Source organism: Gadus morhua, chromosome 13 (assembly GCF_902167405.1).
Source record: "Gadus morhua chromosome 13, gadMor3.0, whole genome shotgun sequence".
Taxonomy (NCBI): Eukaryota; Metazoa; Chordata; class Actinopteri; order Gadiformes; family Gadidae; genus Gadus; species Gadus morhua.
The window spans coordinates 20763844-20786914 of record NC_044060.1 but is presented as its reverse complement, the minus strand read 5'-3'; the positions used below and the strand labels follow the sequence as shown (position 1 = coordinate 20786914).

Genomic DNA, 23071 nt, shown 5'->3' with positions numbered 1-23071 from the left:
TTTCTTTCTTTCTTTCTTTCTTTCTTTCTTTCTTTCTTTTGTACTACTGCAGTATTATTGAGGATATATGAAGGGTATTTCCAGTGTTGCTCCAGCGGTGTTGCTCTGAATGCAGCGCTAATTGTAGTCATGGGAAGAAGCGTGTGTGTGTGTGTGTGTGTGTGTGTGTGTGTGTGGGGGGGGGGGGATGATCTGGTTTGGAAGATAGCGACCCCCCCCCTCCTCCTCCTTCGGGGAGGCAGGGTGGAATGCAGGCCAGTCATCCTGACCGAATGAGGCCCTGGCGCTGCATTATTAAACAACGCCTGTGGGGAGGACCCACACTACCAAATATGGACAATCCCTGTGTCTCCATCGCTGTCTCTGGGTGTCTCTCAGGCTCCAAAAAACCGACTCCAACCAACTGCCCAAACCGCCAGCGCCTGGTGATTGACATGCATGCCACACTCTGCTACGATGTGCAGACGTCTAACTTTTGCTCTCTCTCCCCCTCCCCCTCCCTCTCTCTCGCTTTCGTCTCTCTCTCTCTCTCACCCTCTCCCTCTCTCCCTCTCTCCCTCTTTATATTTCTTTTTTTCCCCTCCTTTGTAGGTAAGGAAACCCGCTGCTGCTATAAAAATAGCCTTTTGTGATCCAGCATGTAAGTACAATGTCCCAGTTTGGATTTCCCATATCATCTCTCTTGTTCCTCCCTCCCCCGCTCTAATTCTGTGCCATTGTAGTGTGTGTGTGTGTGTGTGTGTGTGTGTGTGTGTGTGTGTGTGTGTGTGTGTGTGTGTGTGTGTGTGTGTGTGTGTGTGTGTGTGTGTGTGTGTGTGTGTGTTCACACTCACCCCGACCTTCGGGGTACTTGTTGTTGTGACAGGCTCTTGACTTGAGCTGTGTTCGATGACAGTGCACGAATTGTTCCGCTGCCCCGCCCCTCCTGTCGTTATAATAATCCCGTCCGTCAGTCACGCAAGGGAGGGGGGAGAGAGAGAGAGAGAGAGAGAGAGAGAGAGAGAGAGAGAGAGAGAGAGAGAGAGAGAGAGAGAGAGAGAGAGAGAGAGAGAGAGAGAGAGAGAGAGAGAGAGAGAGAGAGAGAGAGAGAGAGAGAGAGAGAGAGAGAGACGGCTGATTGGTAGCCGCCAGCCACCGCTCTTGTCTCCATCTCCCCTGGCTTTTCTAATTGTTCTGCTCTTGCGGAAGAGAAAGAGCGAGAGAGAAAAAAAGGGGCATTTTCTTACCGGCCAAGGTTTAGGACCCGACAGGGGTGTGTGTGTGTGAATGGGGGGGGGTGTTGGCTCAGACTATAATGGAGACTTAACCTGTATTGACTTACTTACTTTGCATAATCCTCCAGGGAAGTGAGGGGGGGTGGAGAAAGGTAACCTCCTGATGCGAGCGTGTGATTTGTTACAAGGGGGCGGGGGTTAACTGCGCTGAGGGTGAACAAGGTGAGTGACACGCGCTGTGTTCCCTGGATGGTGGTCCCCCACACACACACACACACACACACACACACACACACACACACACACACACACACACACACACACACACACACACACACACACACACACCTGGACTGGTAAGGATGGCATCCCTGTAGGGACTGGAAACAAATGAGGCAAATTGGGTTTTTCAGGATCTTCTTGGCATCATTAGGTAGTTAAGGGTTGGATTGTGGTTGTCTTTAGTCGAGCGCCGTGGTTTCTGTCCCAAACTTAATAGGAGAGGGGAGAGGGTGTGAGCGTGGGGGAGAAGCGAAAAAAAACAGAGCCTCTTCATTCCATTTTTAATACATCACGATAGGATCTACATTATGTGTGTGGTCGTGAAAGAGTAAAAAAAGGAAAATAAATACCAGATCATCCTGATTGGTTATGCCTAATATTGTTAGGAATATTATCACATTACATTAACAAGCGAGACATCGTGATCATTTTATCTAAGTCAATTCTCTTTCAATGAATGCAGCTCTATTTCGTCAGCCCAGGATCCAAATGCGGTGCCTCATGGCTGCAACCAAACGGGGGAGTGGGACGGATCTGTCATTTACAGTGTGAAGCCAACCCTGTGTCAATGGATTCCTTCGCCGCCACATTGCACACAGAACGATTCATTGACTTACAATGACCACGATGTTGATGGTGGTGGTGACGAAGCTGTGTCATGGGAATAGATGAAACAAGGAAACGCTGCTGTGACACCCTATGAAATGCTCTACCACAGTATTAATAACATTTTCTTTATCGTGGCTTCATCCGGGAGACAGGCTATGAAGATAAACCCACAAAGGCACAACTCTCTTTTAAGCCCAGCAAAGTCCCAGACATGGTTTGTGTGTCTAGCTTTGGATATTTTAACCTCATCCCGCAAGCGATCGTTGTGTGACCTCACTGTGATGGTGATAGCAGACATCCTCCTTATATTAATACCAGAATGTATTTTGATTCACTCTGTGCGTTACATTTCCCATTGCCATTCTTCCAACCATCAAGGCGGCCCTTTTGAAACCTTTGCGTCACCCGTTGCATAAAGGTTTGCCATTCACCATCAAACATGGTTCCTCGGTGGTAGGCCAATCTGACCATTATACAGTTATGGAAAAGTACGGAACAGTTGGTCTTCACAACTTGCATTCCCCTTTCCAAACCATTATCCACTTTACCCAGACCACACGTCTTTTAGTGCTGATATTTCTGTCATTGGCCTGGTCATATCATATCTCTCTCTCTCTTGCCCGCTCTCTCTCGTCTCGCGCTCCTCTCTCTTGCCCGTTCTCTCTCCAGTTCTGAACCGCACAATCATGACCTCAGATAGAGATCACGTTCAACTTTTAGCTGGCTGCTAACTCGCCTCAATTTCATTTAAGTTTCACAGCGGCATTAAGCTTGAGGTACGCCTCAGTGTTTATACAAAAGCACTGATCGCATTTGCTTTTCTAAATGTTTTGAAACACGCATTTTTTTCTTCTTCTTCTATGAGGTCAGCGTTGAAAAAGAATCGGTCGTCCGTGGTCTGCTATGCTAACATTGTTTATGCGCTGCTGGCCAGTGGTGTGTGCGTGTGTGTGTGTGTGTGTGTGTGTGTGTGTGTGTGTGTGTGTGTGTGTCTGTAAAGCAGTTGAGGGGGGGGGGGGGGGGTTGTGTGTGCGGGGCGTGAGTCTGCGGTGGGCTTCTGCTTCCATGATTAAACAAAACTTCAGGATTACAGCTGGCAGGGGCACCCAGCAAAAGCTAGGATTTGTTGCTGGCTTCGGCTGTGTTGGCGCACGTCTTCCACGTCAAACTAACGAGGTATAACATACAGTGGAGTCTGCTGCAAGGCTCCACAAAAGCAGACCTGGCAGATGCCTAATTTAGTACTATCCAACACATGCTCTATATGCAATATGAGCTCTCTGTCATGATAGTTGCCTATAGAGAAACCTTGAAGGTACTGGAAGTCGCAAAGAAGTGTGGATCTTAAAAAAAATATGTATGTATCCTTAAAATTATGTATATCCTTGGTTAGAAGTGCATCAAAATGAAACGTCTCAAAGAAATTAATTGATTTTGAAGTGGATGCGACCAAAATATTCTCTTCAGCAATTTGCTTGGAAACGCTAAACTGCAATCAATGCGAAACAATTACTCGCGAAAAAAAAGTAAAAGGTTAAAGACACATTTTTTGTAGTCGAGTTCTTCCCCATCAGACTTCATTATTGTAAACAGAGGCTTTCATTATCAACATGAAAAAAAGCTCAAGGAACTCTCTTGAACAAAGACAATTTAAGTTAATTCTTTTTGAAAATTGGAAGACGTCTCTACAGAGGGAAAATCAATTCTTGGCTAGAGGGTTAAAACCAAATCGGAACAAATCCTTTCAGGGGCCCTATACAGGGCCCTTGAAAGGATTTGTATCAATTTAGTTTTCAGGAAAACAAGGCAAAACTGGCCTCTCTTCCTTGTTTTTAATAGGTGGACATAATCATTAGCAGTGATGGGGATGTGGTCTCCACGGCGACCTCTCCTCTCCAGCCGCCGGCCTGAAGAGTCTGAAGAGATATGGTCAATATGGAGATAGTCAAATATAATGAGTTTACTCCCACTCCTCTACCATTCCTCTTCCTAAAACAATTAGCCTGCAGTATATGTGTTAAAATGAAAGAGCATGGATTTGGAAGTTCTTTCTTTTTAATTAGATACCGATACAAAGGAGGTCTCAGTCTCCTGATACTGCTGTCTGAGTGGCTGAACAAAAGAGTGAACAGTGAAATATCTGAGTAAACCCCAACATTGTAAGCTGCCCAAAGTTGTGTGTGAGATAGCGTCGGAGTTTAAACATCCGATTTAAAGCCTTCCCTTGTAAAGAGACTCTTCCTTCTTTTCAGCCGCCGTGTCAATCTCACCCCCCCCCGTGCGTCTTTGTCAAACAAGGCATGTGTTCTGGGTATGGTATAGTAGAGCTTAGGTAGAGAGTTTTAAAAGCGTTTGTATTTTCTTTCGTTCTTCCTCTTGTGTGCGACTCGCTCCCTCCCTACTCCCCTCTAAACCCCCTCTTGCGCCTTCTCCTTCTTCCTGTCTCTCTCGATCTCTCTTGAGCACCTGTGTGTCTCCGGCGAATCCAAATCCCCTCAATCCGCCGAAGGGAGCAGCGGGATGGGACGCCGTGGATGATCAACAGATGGATTTGATGGAACTAGGGGAGAAAACGGAGGTGTGGGGGGTACGGGTGGTGGTGCTGGAGGTGGTGTAGGGCTGGAGGGAGGGCGGATAACAGTCCTTGTGAATGATGATGAGGTAGTGCCACGAGCCTGCTCTGCTCCAGCCTATCAGGCCGATGATGAGTGGGGGCCTAGGGCCTGGCAGCTCCGCAGTAGGATGTCAGGGAGGTAGGGCTTAGGGTTCGCAGAGGGTAAAGCGAGATGTGATTTTATTTGTAGAGGTGGAAATAGCAGCTTAAAAAATGATTACTGCGGGGAAAGTATTGACAAGCTGATGTCTGGTTTGGTTTGCCAGCTTTAACTGCAGCCAGGGATAAGTTATCTTGCAGCGAGCGGGTCATCACCTTTTATAGGTGTTGAAAGGCATGGATTTTGGTCATGGCTGAAAGCAAATAAACGCAAAATCTGAGTGACAAGGGAAGGGCCCACGCAGCGAGACGTGACCTTGTCCATTAACAAGCTCTGCGAGCAGCGCCCACCTCCCAGCTGAACACGCATCTCTCTCTCGGAATAGAAATCCTCTGGTGAACATTCAATAACCCTTCTTCCCATCCACCTCCCCCCAGTGATTCACAAACCAGAGTGTGGTATTCATGCTTAGGTGAGAGTTTAGCCGTCTTAGCTTACACCCTATTTGAAAAACTTGAATGTTGCAACCCACGCTTTGAATCCGGTGGGAGTCACTCAGGAAATAAGAATGTGTGTGCGTGTGTGTCTGTATGTGGGAGACTTTCATGGGAAGCTTGTTATTTCAATGCTAGATATGTCCATCAACGACATGCTCTTCACCTCTTTGGCTTCATTGACCACTTCACTTTCATCACCGTGCCCTCCACTTCTCTCTACAGATGAGTCTCTCTCTCTCGCTCTCGCTCTCGCTCTCGCTCTCTCTCTCTCTCTCTCTCTCTCTCTTCCCCCCCCCCCCTCCCCCCTAATTAACACAAAAACTGTCACGTTAGTGTTGTACACTTCTTATGGACTGCCATGTTAATTGACAGCTCTATTCAAACCAGACTCCAGAGTTTAATGAGTTCATGGACCACTCTATGTAAACAGTATGTCGGAAATATACGTGCAAAATGGTTAAACAAGGAAATGAAAGCTTCCATACCAATTTCAGTTGTGTCCAATCTGTATTAATGGGAAAAAGTCGGTTCTGATCATAGACTTTAATAATAAATACTGACCTTAAATATAGCGGGTCTTATTTAAAGAAGAAAGTGAAGACAGAGCTGGTGTGAATTGGAGACGCATGTGACGTTTTGCTATGCCTATGTGGGAATCTGGGTTCGGTCTGGAGGTTTTACCCATCCATTGTCACGATTCCACCTCCTGGCAGCAGGATAAGCATGCTGCCTCCATGTTTCATGCAACAAAAGCTGGCCAGTGTGAATACATTTCCTCTCGTTGTCCCTTGTTCTCCCGGGCCTAGCCTGGGGTTTGGAGTGTTTTTTGCCCCCTCCTACCTTGTGTGGGTGCCAACCTTGTCGGGTCCAATCCCCACTGCCCGCGGCGTGAGCCCAGATCCCTGCATACCTCACGCAGCATGTGCTCACTGTTGCGCTACGAGACACCCAAACCTCGCGCTGGGCTGTCGTGGTGTTCTCCCTAATTAAAAAACAAACAAAAAACACAGTCAAATAGAAGAATGGGATACTGTCGATGTAAAAGAGAGAGCTGCGTCATGGAAGGTGTTCTCCAGAGCCTTCCTGGTGGGCGGTGGTCTTGGATGTGCACTGTCAGACGAGTGCCGTATGGAAGACTGTCGGAGGCTGTGCTTGTTTTGATTCTGTTTTATTGTCAAGAGATCACCATGAGAACACCAGGGACGAAGAGACTTTAAGCAGAGAGTTCACGTTGCCAGACAACCGTGTGTGTGTGTGTGTGTGTGTGTGTGTGTGTGTGTGTGTGTGTGTGTGTGTGTGTGTGTGTGTGTGTGTGTGTGTGTGTGTGTGTGTGTGTGTGTGTGTGTGTGTGTGCGCGGCCGCATGTATGTATGTTTGCGCCAAGAATAGGAGGAGACATAACTCACACCTCTCCCCCACCAAACCCATGTCTCTCCCAACACCTCCTCTCTCTCTCTCTCTCATCCACCAGTGTAAGCTCTATAGCATCGTCTGTGGGTAAATCTTGGCATTAATCCCCACAGCCATAGGTGTCTTGTCGGCTCCCCGCCCCCCTTCCCCTCCAAACACCCCGGATCCACACCCCAGCCTTGTTAATTTGTTAGTCAGAGATCATTGGCCATGTCGGGGCCCAGTGCCAGGGACGAGGGGAAGAGGTTGTACCAATGGCTGGCCATTGGCTGGGCGCCCCCTCTCATGCCAAACAGCACTGATGAAGGGGCTGAGCTGGCACACTGGATCCATACACAAGTAACTGTGGATTCACAAGGTCACCCGCATAGAAGTAAGCGCATATTGACACATCACACAGAAAGCATGCATATTGTACGTCATCCACAGGTTCATGCCCAATGTTCAAACATCTACATCAAACGATAAAAAAGAATTAGAATATGGCAGTTTCTTGTCTCTGTTCAATATTTTAGTTTGGTGATTATTTTGGTGTTGCGTGTCTTTCAAATTCCCCATGTGTTAATCAACTGGTTAAACAAACGCACCCCAATGTTGTTATGTCTGACTTGCAGTTAAAACAAATCCTCAAAATAACTACTGCAGAGGCGCCAAGAGTGATAAGTCACCCTGCCTACTTTGTTTATTTTTTAATCGAAGCTCGTAATCAAGGCCTCGCAACTGTGAAAAAATCCCTCTGCGTTGTACTAATTGGCTGGCGCTGGAGGATATTTAGTGGATTTTTTTGTGCTGGGTGAAAAGAAGATTGACAAGCGACAATGGAAGAACAAAGAAACCACTCCAGCAAAAAAGCAGCCCTACTTTACAGACCCCGCTGCTGTGAATCACTATGCGCCCTTGTGTTCCCATTTGCCGCTCTTCACTTATGTCTGGGAAATGCTTGAATTATTTTGTCGGAGGTTGTTGTCGTGAAGTGAAGAAGTATCACTGCTAATGTTAGGGAGGCGGCCACAGTTAAATACTTTCAAAACCAGGAAGCAACTCTTCTCCCAGGGGGAAATTATAGTGGCAGAATTTGTCACTTTATTCAAAAAGCGTGCAGACATTGCCTTTGTGCCAACACGATAATGGATAGACTCCACAGCCTATACCACATTGGCTGAAGGTAGCGTGAGGAGATGATTGGCCCTCGGTAGCATGAGGAGATGATTGGCCCCTGGTTGCATAAGGAGATGATTGGCTGCTGGAAAGCCCAGCGTTTCGCTTCGTCGTACGACGTCTGCCTCAGCGAGGGGTTTCGGGGCGTCTCTTCCAGCCCAGTCGCAGCTCAGTCGGTTAACTCCTCTCTTGGGACAACTGGGCCAGATAAGGATCCATGTAAGGCCCCAGAACTAACCCCCCCCCCCGAAACCCCCGTCATGTTTCTTATCCCCGCCCCCCTCCTGCCTCGCTCCTCTCTCCCTCGTTCCCCTTATTTCTCGTTCCCCTCGCTCGCTCTCTCTGTGGGCGTCGATTCATCTTCCCGTGACCGCCATCCATTATGGCAGCTCCCTGGCCTTCCTGCCAGGCTGAGTTGTTTACGTTGGGCCACTTTCCTCGGGGCTGCTGTGGCCAACCTCTTTATTCCCCCATTGAGCCCAGCAGGGGAAGCCGCACATCCATGAGAAGAAACACTAACCCGCCAAGCCCACTCCAACACAAGCTCATCTCCGCCCTCAAAAACCCCAGCAGCCGACCCCCTGCTGATTCTCAACCCCCCCTCTCCCCTCCTCCTCTCCCCCCCTCCCCTGTGAGCTCTATCACTCATCTTTCCATCCGTGACTATTCTTTTTTTTTTCTCCACTTCCTGGTCTTTCAGGAGCCCACGCCACCGTGGAAACGCTTCAGCCCTGACACAAGTCAGAAATTGTTTTGTTTTTTTTGTTACCGGGAGAGAGACTCAATTCCAGCCAATTGTTTTTTACAGTATGGTATTATTTTTTTTCTCCTCTTGTGAGTTTGGTGGCTTGAGGGGCCGAGACCTTTTGAATTAATATAAGTGTTCGTCCCCCACACACACACCCCTGTTGGTCCCGTCCCCGAGCGCCGGCACAGGTCTGTTTGTTTACACGCTGGCAGCTATGCGGTGGTGTTTGGGCTAGGGGCCGACGGGGGACCCTCGCATTGGGGGCCGATGATGTGTGGCATTGTGTGGCGGACCGCCTGCCATTCTCTGGCCCTCGGGCCCAGGTGTTTCCTGTCTGCCTGTTGGAAAAGCATGAGTGCTTTCATGATGGACCAGGTCAGCCATGAGCACACCACCACCGCTGCTGCTCTCTCCCGTACCAGCGGGACCCGGCCGAGAGACCCTTGAAACCTCCAGATATTTTCCTCTCACTCTGCTGTATCGTCTCCTTGCGCTCCCTGCTCTCCTCTTAACTTCGCCCCGTCAGGGATGGCAGATGCATTTACTTAACGACATCAGCAGAGTCTCTCTCTCTCTCTCTCTCTCTCTCTCTCTCTCTCTCTCTCTCTCTCTCTCTCTCTCTCTCTCTCTCTCTCTCTCTCTCTCTCTCTCTCTCTGTGTGTGTTATTTTCCTCTCTGATTAAATGCAGTCTTGACGCACGTTGTCAAGGCTAATTTCATACACGGATCCTGCATTTAGAGCAATGCTTTAAAGGTCCACGTCGCTGAACCAGTTCCAGTTTAACTTTTTTATTGCGCTCAGTGCTTTCCTTGTTATCCGGGGGTAGGACCCGGCATTTGTCCTTTGAATGTAAGGTGGGTCCCCACGTCACGTGCACACCGAGGCCCAGAAACACGTTCCAACGACACGGCGAAGGCATGCTCATGTCACATACTTCGCCAAGTGAGACGGGATTTACGTTTTCCTGCCAGCTGTGGCGGCTCCATAAAGTATTTTACACGCTCCCTGAAATATGCATTTAATGTGTAACTGTAACCGTTGTCCTACTAGAAAGAGGTCTGGCCCCCCCACCCCCTCCAGCAGGGGATGGAGGAGGGAGAGAGAGAGAGAGAGAGAGAGAGAGAGAGAGAGAGAGAGAGAGAGAGAGAGAGAGAGAGAGAGAGAGAGAGAGAGAGAGAGAGAGAGAGAGAGAGAGAGAGAGAGAGAGAGAGAGAGAGAGAGAGAGAGAGAGAGAGAGAGAGAGAGAGAGAGAGAGAGAGAGATTCTCTAGAAGGACACAGAGACTCCTGCTGGTCAAACTGTGCACTACAGCGTTTTTTTTCCTTCTCAGGGATTATCTGTCAGTTAATAACGGCGCTCCTGCGGGGATTTGATGTTTGAATGGCTGGATGGATCGAAAAGGAAATGTTATGCGTCTCTGATTTGTCGCACTGCAGAGATTTTATTAGAATGTTCTAGTTAGTTTTATAATATGACTCGCCTTCCACAGCTCATTTATTTCACCTGCTGACGGGGCACTGAGGGCAACTACTCCTGAGTTATGGCCTTGAAGGGGTAATTTCAGGTCTCCTTTTGGGTGAGCCGCCGCCCTGCTGTCAAGCCACTGAAGGAAGACTCTGTGGAGACTTATCTGTTAGGGCCCCTTGTTGGAAACACACACACAGACACACACAGACGCACACAGAGACGCACACAACGACTCGATGGCGAGACGTCTTTCTACCGAGGGAGTGGAAGGATGATATTTGACAGCACCTGTTCTTTACTTCCTGCGCCGTCGGGTCTGTAATCATTTCACAAGATTGTTTCTTGTTTTTTCCCCGTTGTCTGTCGCCTCTTCTTCTCCCGTCAGGCAGCCCCTCTGTCTGTCTCTCACCACTGAAAGCACAGCGATGTTTATTGAGCAAGCGTTTCACTGTGAACTCTTTAAAGATACTTGTCGTCAATGAGCAGGATGTGGGCCCTCAGGTGGACCGCACGCCTTGGGGATTCAAATCCACAACGTTTCATTAGGGGGTCAAACACCGTGACCAGTGAACACGCCCCTTAGTACAAACACTGCAGCAGCAAAGACATGAGGCAGTCCTTAATAAAACAGGAAAAAATATTTTATAATCTTAAGAGAAAGCACGCTAATTTCCCCTCAGTTGAGGGTTCCTCTGAAAAGTCTGATTCTGTGTACCCCCCACCGCAGCTCCTTACCCCCACACATGGTATGGTCTGTCTCCATAGCAACAAGAGCCATACAGTGGGTATATGTTTGAAGGTAGAGCAGTAGGGGCCGTTGTGACGGCAGGACCCTGCCTGAGCTGATAAGGAGAGTGTCTGGGAGAGACAGTAACTCAATGTTAATACCGTCTGGGAGAAGTTTGCTTTTCGCTTTAGGGGGAAAGTTGTGCAATCTAAGAGTGTGTGTGTGTGTGTGTGTGTGTGTGTGTGTGTGTGTGTGTGTGTGTGTGTGTGTGTGTGTGTGTGTGTGTGTGTGTGTGTTTTCACTCGTGTCTCTCGACAGATACATTCCCAAGCTGTTATTTTCTATTAAACACTCAAAAGTTAGCAGCTTGGGGAACGGTTGAAGCCAGTTGCGTAATGGTGCCCTTAACTGCCGTTGCGATAGCTCACTGCTGCTTATTACTGAGATGTATGAGGTATTAAACGCTTGGTTGCATTACACCTTCACTGTGTCTCAGATCAGGTCCGTGCAGGGAGTCTCGTTGCTCCGTTGGGCGGACCCCCTGTCCGGCTCCCTGTGCTCCCACAAAGGGCAGAGCAGGTCAGCGCGGGGTCACGCCCGTGTTTGACAGGCCCTCTCTGTTTGTCCTCTCTCTCGGCTCCCCCTCCAGCCACAGACTCCTCCACAGACTCTGCTGCCTCTGATGACTGCACATGAGGCCAATCAGAGCTCATGTTTCAAACGGTTCACCCTATGGGCAATGTTTTAGGTTTTATGCACGGCGAAGCGCTTCGGATCAATTTTGCCTGTGTGTTTGTGTGATTACGTGTTTGAGCGTGTGTGCTTTGAGTGTGTGAGAGCGAGAGGCACCCTCCAGCGCTCCTACGCCTCATAGAGCAGGTTCTCTGCCAGCAGACGTTGACCTGACCGTACGGCGCCACAGACGGAGACATTGTGGACTTTTAATTTCCCAACCTGATCACGTTTTCTGCCCTTATCACGGCTCTTTCTGCGGCGTCCAGATCAGATGAGAGGCAGACTGCAGATAGTCAGGGGGATGGGGACGGGGGGGGGACGGGGGACGGGGGGGGGTGGCAGAGCCCCCAGGCTGGCGGTGGGGGAGCAGGATTTAGTTTCTGGCTCCAAGGGAGATGGGAGAAGTTTTCATTTCCTCAGGATAGTGCTGGTCTGTTTGAACAGGTGGTCCCCACGCCTGGAGGCCCGAAGAGGGCTTGGGTCCCCCCAAACCCGGCCCCCCTCCCATGTGGTCGGGCCCGGCCCATTAACTGGTCCCATTAGGTGATAGATCAGATCAGCCTATTTAAGCCAGAATTGGCCTGACTCACTCTGCGCCACACACACACACACACACACACACACACACACACACACACACACACACACACACACACACACACACACACACACACGGTTAGTGGAGTTAATGTTTTTCTCTCCCCCCCACCTATAACTGCTGTTCTTGCCGCTCAGCCCAGCTGGTTGCAGGGGATGTGGAAATTCTTGTAGAGGAGAGGAAAGTCACAGGGGAGCCTGTGTGTGTGTGTGTGTGTCTTTCACCCTGAGGCTTGGCAGTACCCAGACTGAGTCACTGTAGACTAAAGCCGTGGCTCCAGCATTCTGTCCTCCGTCTACCTCCTCCTCCTCAAACCCCCCCATCTCCTCCTCCTCCTCCTCCTCCTCCTCCTCCTCCTCCTCCTCCTCCTCCTCCTCTTCTCTGCTCATCCTCCTTCCCCTCCCCGCTACCACCTTTTAATGCTAACATAAACTGCGAAGCTCCTGAAACATCCATGTGCACCTAATGAGGGTGTGTGTGTCTGTGTGTGTGTGTGTGTTTGTGTGTTGGGGGTGTGCCGGTGATGCAATGCCAACAGATCTAGAAGGTGGGAGTTCAGGGGGAGGGGTATGTTTGGCCCCGCTATCAGATTGATGTCCTTCTGTAGAATGTAGCAGCTATATGCCAATGGGACCACACACACACACACACACACACACACACACACACACACACACACACACACACACACACACACACACACACACACACACACACACACGCACACACACACACAGCTCAATACTAGTGGATTACACCACAAGCTGTTGACACAAATGTATGAGTTTGCTCCTAACCATATCTGTCCCGTAGCTCGCTGAAACACACACACACACACACACACACACACACACACACACACACACACACACACACACACACACACACACACACACACACACACACACACACACACACACACACACACACACACACACACACAGAGAGAGAGACAAACAAACAAACGTGGATACACACACACATGTTACAGATATATATATAGTCACAAATAATTTATCCTCCATCATTGGCATTTAGTTGTTGGTCATAGAAGAAGATTCTTTATTTGTCCTTGCACAAGTAGTATACTTGTAGTACTATACACAAAATGAGATGTGTTGGTCACTTGTTTCTCAGATAGCACTGCTACCAGTAGGTGGCGATATGGCTCTTCAAAAAGCTCCTCTCATTGACATGAGCTCTTTATTGCCCTCGGTTGATCCCTCTCTGCTCAGGTAAAAGATGTTGTTAATGCTGCAGATCAAGTGAGATAAAAACAAGAGGCTTTTTTTCAACTGTCTGTAGCTAGGATATTGAAGTACTTTGTATTCAGGCTCATGCAGTTTTGTTTCACAGTGAGTATATTCAAGGAAACAATGATGCTCATAGCAAGGAGCACAGAGGCTAACCACTTGATTTGGGTAGCAAAGACAAAACTGCTTCTAATGACACAATGCGCAGAGCTAGGGATCTTAGATAAAACAGTTTCTGATTACAATTACATTTTACACATTACTGACACAATCTGAAGAAATCCTAAAATTCATCTTTACAAAACGTAGTGTTTTTTTGTGGGGTTTTTTCCACTAAAAGTCAGACACTCAAGTTTATGAAGTACTTCCTGTATGCCCGTGAGTTGAGACCACCCTGGTTGTGAGACACGACGAGCTGAACAGTTTCTAAAGAACTCTAGGAAAATGTGTCTCTGCAAATCATTTGTTTAGTCTAATATCCAGTGCCGTCGGCCTGTGGCCATGTATTAGTGTGTGTGTGTGTGTGTGAGTGTTCGTGTGCGTTTTTGTATTTAGTGTTTCCAAATAACTGGTGGTCCATTGTGTGTTTACACCATCTGCAGGCAGCGGGGGAATGTTCTTGAATGGTTCAGCGTCTCCGAGTCGAATGTATTGACCCGGTTTTCCGTGTTAGCTTGGAGGGCCAGATTTGTGATATAACCAGGAGGTTATCCGTTCAAAGGCTCCACCAGAAAAAACATCCCCTGCCATGCGCACTGTTTGGAGTCAGGTTTCCGGCCTGGTTCACCGTGACCACCACCACCACACACACCTTCTTCCCCTACGTCCAGCCGCCCCTCCACCCTCTCTGTAAACCTGCACTGCCCTCCCCACCACCTCTGGACCGCCCTGGTAAACGGACCCCCCGGGGAGGGTGGGGTTTTGCACCGGGCTGAGGTGCAGGAGAACATCAGACCGGACCCTTTACGCTGCTAACCTTAACGCTGCTGCAAGCAGACCAAACTCCGGACAGAGCCAGAGCATTCAGGGCACGGCCTGTAATTGTTTCGTAACGCCATCGAGGGGGATTGGAAGAACATAGTGACGGAAAGGGAGGGCCAGAGAGTCCACCACCGTACGGGAAGGGCATGGAAGGGAAGACGGTGGACGTACCGGTCGATCGCCTTGTCCTGTCTTTGAACCGTCGTTGGGATGCAGGTACAGGTGTCTCTCCCTTGGGGATGTTTACGCTGAAACATTGCAGCACACTTTCCTTTCTTCCCCGTTTCTAATGGAAATTGATTCTTCTTAAGGATGTTTAGTACTAAGAAATGACCAATATCTGGAGTGTTTGGATGGAAGTCCTTTTATTTGGTACAGAGAACATGAAGGAGACAGAAAATAATCGTCAGAGGTCTAAGAGACGTTCACAAAAGCTTTACAAATTTTTTGGAGGATGCAGGTTGCCATAGCGAGTTTTGGTAGAAGGGCCACGTTGCCATGACGACTTGGTCTTGTGTGGATAGTGCATTACTGTCATTGTTGTTGTCTTCTAAGGCGCCAGTCTCTTCGGCCCATTGAAAACCAGACACATTATACCTTCGGTCTGAGAGGGAAAATATGTTTCAATTCAAACCAAGGTCGTTATTTGAAGCATACAGCAGAATATCCACTGTAGTCATTTCCAGAATCTCCCTTCCAATCAGCCAACATCTCTTTTAAAACTTGGAATGGAAAAGTAAAGGTGCAGCCTGTAAAAATGAAGTATATGACGCAGCCTGCTTTAAAGTGCAGTGGTTGAGCCTAGGTGGAGAATCACCCTGATGGTGATTGAGCCTAGCTGATCCAAGTGGTGAAGCCCAGCCTGTGATGAAGCCTAGCTGATGCTGAGCCTGCTAGTGTTAACCGATAGCAGTTCAGCTAGCTAGCAAGTGGTGAAGTGGCAAAGCCTCTATAACATTTGAGAATATATATCAGTTGAGCCTAGCGAGAACTGAAGCTGGTTAGCATTGTAACCTGATGGCGGTTACGCCTAGCTAAGCGTAGGTTACTGCATACCGGTTCGTCCCTCTCATCTCTTCTTCCCAGTTGGAGCTGGTGTCTGGCATTAGTGGATGCAACGGCATCAAAGTGAAGGTGGAGTAATGAGAGGCCATGTCAACCTGTGGTTCCAAATTAGAGCCAGCATAATTCTCACTCTAGGACAGTTAATTACACCCCCCAGGGACCTGGGACTCCCGGATCGGAGAAGCAGGACAGAGGTAGGGTCGGCAGAACATGTTGTTTCTGGTCACCATGTCAATGGGGCCTTTGAACAAAAATATATGATGTAAGTCAAGTTTTCAGTTGTCATTATCTCTAGGTTGTACTTTTGAGAATGATGATTGTATGAAGGGGATACAGAGTAGGGTTGGAGGAAGGGTCTGTATATAGAAGCAAGTCCTCGCATAGTTACCGTGTCTGGACACTCACACGTGTACAGTAAGCGGATCACAAGTGTGGAAGTGTGGATTGTAAAACCGTATGAAACGTTGGGTAAATATTGACACCTCAGTCTCTCCCGAAGTCCTGTCCACTTAAAACTGTGAACCGACACTTAATGGCTGTGTGAAGGCCATAGCCTTCACGCTTTTCACATTTTTAGCTGGCCAGCCCTCAGTTTCTCTAGCATTACCAAGGGCCTCTTCCGCATTATTACCTTCTGCCTTCCCAAGTCCATTCGTGGTGAAACGCCAGCGAGGCCTGATGTGATTGGCACATCGTTCCTCCACCTGAACTCCTGATATTCAGCAGGTAATATCGATCGCCGCTCCTCACCCTGACGGAGGGCAGGTTCAACCGGCGCACGGCGCGTCTGGCTGGCTGTTTGGCCGGCAGGGAGCGGGAGATAAGGTGGAGCATTCAGAGTGCTGTCTGAGTTTAAAACGAGAGACGGCCTCGGCGGCGCAAAGCTTTAGAGGGAATATTGATGAAAGAGACGAAGGAGCCGGCGGTCTGAATCACAGAGCGAGTCTGGCTCCTGTAGTGCGGCTCTCCTGTTCTCTCTCCACCACACCCTCCCTCACTTATTTAATGAGTCCGGTTCAGCCGTTTGGCCGCACTGTTCTAGTTATGCATTTTGATACTGTATTAATACATTACCGTTAGGGGTCACTCTGCGCCATCAGACGACCTTAACCCCCCCCCCAAGCGTTGCATCGTGACATCTCATCCCCCCCTAGTCCGGTCCCAGACAGCCAGCTGCCCCGCTCCAATCCTTGTGACGTAATGTCTTTCCAACGGGGCCGGGTCCCCTTCCCCCCCCCCCCCCCCCCACACCCCCGAGCCCTCTGCCGCGAGGGGCTCCCCCGGTCGTAGGACCTCTCACCCCGCTCTGCTTTCATAGGCGTCTCCGCCACCGCCGGGGCAGGCTGTCACACGTTCCCCCGGCTTGACTGACGGGTACAAATACAGGCGCCCGCCATCCCTGCAGGGGGTATTGAGCGGGGGGCGGGGGGGTCTTGGCCTCCCCGTCACTCAACTCTGCTGTCCTGGGGACAATAAGAGCCCCCCCCGCCCCCCGCCAACCCCACTCCACTACCACTAGTACTACAACCCAAACCGCTATCTCCACTTACTGCTTTGTCTCCTAATTGAATTACAGGAATAAGTCAGTTGGGGGCGTTCCGCCGGTTGGGGTGGACCAAAACAAACGCACTTTGATAGGAACATGGAGGGCCGTCAAGTGCGGCATTGACAGCACAACATCAGAAGAAAGTCATCGTTAAACTTCTGCTAAACAGGAATCTGACTCTTACTCACTCTATAATAAGAAGGATAAAGCCTTCAAAAATAAATCTTAAAAATATAAATAAAACAAAAAAACGTACCGACCTAAACACTTGACGACAGCGATTCCAAGTTATCAACATTAGCAGTGTTTGCTCAACAAAACTTGGCACTTTATTTTGTAAAAAAAAATCTGGGCAATCGGGACAATAAAAATCTGAGCCATGCAGGAGGGATAGAGAGAAAGCTACGGTGTGCGTTATGCGTAGTTGCGCCCAGTACACTGTTGTCATTACTGCTTTGATTGCGTTAATCCTCTCTCTGAACTCTGGGGCTGTCAAACGCACCAAGGGATCCACAGGGTCAAAGGTCAAACCATCCTCCTGCTCTCCTCCAAAGACATTGCCTCCTCATTAAACCACAGTCTCCCCCAGCCCCCCCACACCCAACTGCACCCCACCCCCACAACCCTCCCTTTCTCTTACCCCTCCACTCCCTCCCTCCTCTTCCCGCACTTTGCTCACAGTATTTTTTCCTATCCCCTTCCCTATCTTTCTCTTATCTATTACCAGTTCATTTCATTTTGGAAACGTCTTTTCCACCAGCGAAAATGACCAACCGCACAAAAAAAAGGCTTCTCTCTCTTTTTTTCTTCTTCCTCTTTCCGTTTAAATGGACGTGGTACTCTAAGCCTTACCCGTGCATTGTGCTCTGTGTAATGGCAGTATTCGAAGGCACTACAGTACAAATTAGGCTGGAATTGAATGGAAATTACAGGCTCAGGCTCTTTAAAAGCCTGCCTCTTGTTTTCTGTTCTCGGGTGTTTCAAGAGAAGTGTTAAGGGTTGAAAAGACTGGAGCGAGGGACTGAATTTTGTAGTTCTCTTTTTTTTTCTTCTATTGACTGTGTTGTTGGGGAAAGGCAGTGCTCAAGAAATAATGTTTGGGTTAATGATACACAAGGCCGCATTGAAAACAAAACCTGCTCTTTTGAAGACCTTTTCCAATTTCTGGCATGATGCAAAACACAAGGGTCCTATTTGGTAAAATGAAGTTGGCCACAAGTGAATGTCTGGCATTGACTATTTTTGTTTGCCGCCTCTCGGATTCATTTGGTTTGCTTCTAAAATGTTTTTTCCTAATGGAGTACATTAATTGGGTTGCTTTTGAAGACATCCCACATCCATGCAGTTATTTGGAAAACAAGCCATTATCCTTTTAGATGCGTAAAACTGTTGTCGTTTTTTCGATTAGTCAGAACCCAAAACAAAGTAATGTGTGTTAATTGTTCAAAATGTGATTATTTCCCATTCAACGCAATCAAATTATTACTTCCTCTTAAAAGCTCTGACCTTGGATATTTGTATTTGCATAATGGCTGGACAGAAAGGTAGAAAGGGGGAAGATGTGAACAATGATGTTGTTAAAACATTGATTACCGTTGTCATGGGTAGGAAAGTAAGAACATTAAATGATTCAACGATTATTGATATCTGATTTGTTCACTGTGGTCCATTTTTAGTTGAATGCCAGTAGGGTTATTTATGCTAACATAAAATCCAAAATGTACCAGTTTCCACCGAGATTTCTGTTACTCTGCTACTCTCCGTCTGAGCAATCTAGCGTTCACAAAAATAGTACTTGTCTGATTACGGCCCCCCTCTAGTACTCCTCACAGCTTTGCTGAAGTTTTAATGGTTGTAGTCAACCACATAACATATAACCACAAAACCACACACCATCTGACCACGATTGTTAAATATCTAATGAGCTGCCATAAGTGTGCGAACGAATGTGTACTTTTTTTTTCTGATTATCAATTAACATTTTGACCTGGCTGCGGCTTGCTCCCCTTCAGAGGTGAAGGATATATTCACGGCAGCAGTTACAGTTTGCTCAAAGCGTGAGCTAAAAGCGTGAGCTGATGTCAGAACACAGGGCTGATTGAAACAAAGGCGCCCCATCTGGTAGCCGGTGTAGCCTGACATGTCTGACGGCCGGGGACATGCTTCACTTTGAAACTGTTCAGTGGCTCTTAATAGAAAGGGAGGAGGGGAGAGACCCCAAAACAACAGGGGAGGCTGGGAACGGCCTGAAACTTTCCACTAAGCCTCTGAGGTCACTGCCCAGACCAGACCAGTGGTCAAGGGTCATTCATATTGAGATTTACCGACTGACCGAGACATGCAGTTAGTGGCGCTTAACAAATTTCATCCAGTTGCTAGTGGGTTGTTTGGGGGTTCTACCCAAAATATATTTGTAATACCTGACAGGCAGTGAACTCATTCATCACGGCCCACTCGGCCAGGGTTAGACCCAGCCATCAGGGAGGCATTGAAGGGCTTGAGTGATATCAGCGTTGCATGGCGTTCACGTACCTTTCCACTGACCCCAGGCTCTGTTTGCTGTGTGCGTTTCATTTGGAGAAGCACCATAATGTAATGAGATGGGAGCGGGTGAACACAGACCCCCAGTCGTAGTTTAACCCTGAGTGCTCCTGCCAGCCAGGGCAGACGCCAGCAAAGAGCAACAGAAAACTTAAAAATGTAATGACCAATAATCACAGGCAGGATGCTTTTCCATTTTCCGTATCAGTGTCTCGTTCGTTCCCGAGTCATCTTGAATTTCATTTCTACGTTTGTATCAAATAAATAGTCAACACATTTGTGCGTCGCGCTGGGAAAAAAATACTTTTAAACAGGTTGTGCAGTAATGACTCTGGAGGGCAGTGTCATCAGCATATCCACCCATGTTGCGTCTGCCAACATGCCGAATATCTGCCGCAGCTGGGACAGCTGTTTGGGGAGGGAGAATGTGCGGTCATTGTGCTGGATTAGTTTTTACCGCCCCCCAGTGTTAACGCATAGCCTGGCGCTAACCCATTAAGGACCTGAATGTTGCCAAGCTGAGCACATGTGAGGGAACGAGCCGACATACAAACCGCTTCAATATCGCAGCTAATGGCCGCGCTGACATACGCCGTGAGTTACCGTCTTCTGGAAAGTCGTGGCATTTGGATAATTATCCGTAAATATTGTTGTGTTATACCTTGTCAGTTCCAAGTCACACAATCACCAGCAAGGATTCTATAGAAGCAAATTTAGAGGTTAGGAGTGTGCTCTATTACAGCTTCCAGCTGCAGTCGCAGCCCAGACAGACAATACCACCGGAAGTGTCTGCCTATAGGCCAGATGATTTCCCTCATCCATGCTGTAAGACTGCATCCTGTGGCAGCTGTGTTCTCCTTCCTTCCTGCCTGTGTGAGCGAGGCTGGCATCCCACAGACAACCAACCCCTCACGACTCAATTAAAAACACGTAGTGACACGCCGCAGAGCCCCAGATTCTGCTATCCCTTTACACTTGTACGTCAACCCTGTTTGTTTTATCTCCAGGGAACAAAACGGTATAATGTGTTTTGGAAATACGGCAAATCCCTTACTCCCCCCCCCCCCCCCCCCCCCATTACGACAGATGACAAACGTAGCCCGTCTTCGAGCATAGAGCTCAAAGACCGGGGGGGAATGATCAGACGCATCTCGACATTAATGTTCATAGCCCTCGCACAGGTGCCACAAACAACATCTCATCTTTTTCCACACGATGCACATTTCTTTGGCATGTTTTTCCTCAAATGCAGCCAGTTCCCTTCTGACAAAAAAAAAGGGTGTCTGGGCTCGATATGAATGGATCGCTTTTTGGAATGGCAAATCATTTGCGGTTAACGCGTACATTTTTGAAACATGATATGTAATCGTATATATATATATATATATATATATATATATATATATATACACACAGATTCACAAGTGATCCTTTGAAAACTGTTCCTTTGGTCTGCTCTCAGCCTCAGTACATTACAGTCAGCTCAAATCGTTCAGTCTGCGTGAAGGTAATCTCCGTTCTTGCACTGCAGTGTCATCACACTCTTGTTACAGTGATGCCGTAGTTACTTACCTCTCCTGTTAAGCTCTTGTGCTGCTGGCTGTCAAACCCATCCACCTCCAAAACCCAGCACCACCTCCTCCACCCACTCACGGATCGGGGCCTGGAGTCCCTGTGAAATTAGGAACAGAGCTACAAAAGATTAGTTTGGCAGAATTTTATGAATTCTGCCAAACCAAGAGAAGAGGTAATATTTTAGAGTAACTCATTACAAACATCTCCAGGCAATTGGTTTCTGTACCAACTCCCCTCAAAACCTCATATCTTTCTTTGTCTTTCGATATTTCTTTCTGTATTTTTTTATATTTCATCTTTCCTTCATTAGTTTCCATGGACCTATTTTACCCATCTCCACTCCTCATCTTTTGTCCTGTTACCTCTGCACCTCCGCCACCGCCACCACCACCACCACCACCTCTCCTCCCCCCAGTGCCCTTCAGAAACCCGGCGTTCCCATTAGCCCTTCTTGTCTCTCCCCCATCTCCTCTCCTCCGTCTTCTCCTCCTCACTCATATCCTCTCCAGATCGAGGAGCTGATAGGCAGAGCTGTGTCCAGAATAAGCCGAAGGAAGACATTCTGAAGCTGATGCCAAAGTCAGCTCCAGTGTCTCTTTTTTTCCTGGTGCCTGGGGAGGGCAGGTGAACATCGTCAACGTTTGTTTACCGTCCCTCCACCTCCTTCGTAGTAAGTCGCGCTCCAGAATGAAAACCACTCATCTTGGTGGGGTTGCTGGGTTTGGAGGTTGAAAAAAGAGCCAACAGTGTGTTATTTGCACAGCCGGCAACAAGCAAGAAGTGTTCTGCTAAACACACTGTTGCTGTTTGTGCTTGTAGGCCGTGAAGAAAACCGGGTGTCAACAGGGGGGAGGAAGGTGTTACGGAGCTGTTGCCGCTCACTTTGTGTTTGTGCGTTAGTTAATTAACTAATTTGTGAGCAGTGATGTTGATGCAGCACATAACGCAAGGTTTTCACACTGGGCTGGGTTCATTCTTATCAAAGGATTTACCCTGCTATTCGACACCTTCAGTCCCCCTATGACGCACAGCCTTCCTTAACCCCGTCTGTACAGTGTGCGAACACCTGGACACGATGCGTTACTCTCTCCCCCTCTTCATGGTATCGCGGTCTGCCATCGCTCTCCGGTTTCTTTCCCACATCGACGCGTTGTCACCGTCTGCAGACGCAGCCCCCCGCCTAAGCCCTACTTCCACTCTCTAGATCAGGGTAAAAGGTCACCTGCTGAAGAATCACGGTGAAGACTTCTTGCCATCGTGGCTGCGAGGCCTACTTTTGAATGTGTGTGAATGAAAGGCTTTGTATTAATTAGGAATCAGGAACATTATAATCATCCTGGAGACCTGGATGGCTGAGGGATGCATAGACATCACGCTCTCCTTTTTCCAGGACCAAAACCAATCAGAGTCAACGCATGTTTAACGGAGCAGCAACCACCTGATCACAGTGGCTTGTTCCTGTGGTTAAATCAAACGCCCCCCATTAGATGGGTGGCCCCCTTGGGACACACGGGTGGACAACAAGCAGACGATCCCCATGAATATGAATGATTTGACCGAGCCTGGATCCGAAACAAAGGGGATGTAAGCGACTGCATAGCCAATTAGAGGAGGGGATGGTGACCCCGCCTCTGGACCAATGATTGCCTTGGTATCCCCACTATTAAAAGCTCTTTTGGTTTCTTTGTGTTCTTTATAACAAGGCATGACGGTAATACCTCTTGGTCTCGCCAACCACTGAGATTCAAACCTCTGTCACTGTCTAGACTATTTAATGAGCCACAGTTGTATCTGTTTGTGTGTACAAGCATGACTTTGAGGCTGCATGCATGTGGCTCTTGCTTCCACCCCTCCTCAAGCCAGCAGGATATACTTAAGGGATACAAAGCTGGACAATAGTTTGTTTAATGCTGACATCTCCAGCATGCAGTCAGTGTGCTGTTATGCAGT

At 48.3% G+C, this 23071-nt stretch overlaps 1 protein-coding gene across 2 annotated transcripts in view; it reads left to right on the top strand.

The window, feature by feature from the left end:
* Positions 1-23071, top strand: part of pdzrn3b (PDZ domain containing RING finger 3b) — an 80090-nt gene that overhangs the window by 35096 nt on the left and 21923 nt on the right. The window contains exon 1 of one of the 2 annotated variants that reach the window (XM_030375012.1): positions 620-640. The exons of the other annotated variant lie outside the window; for it this stretch is intronic. The gene's annotated coding sequence lies outside the window, so the exon portion shown is untranslated. Of the gene's footprint in view, positions 1-619; positions 641-23071 lie in introns of those variants that run through there. 2 annotated transcript variants of the gene reach the window in all.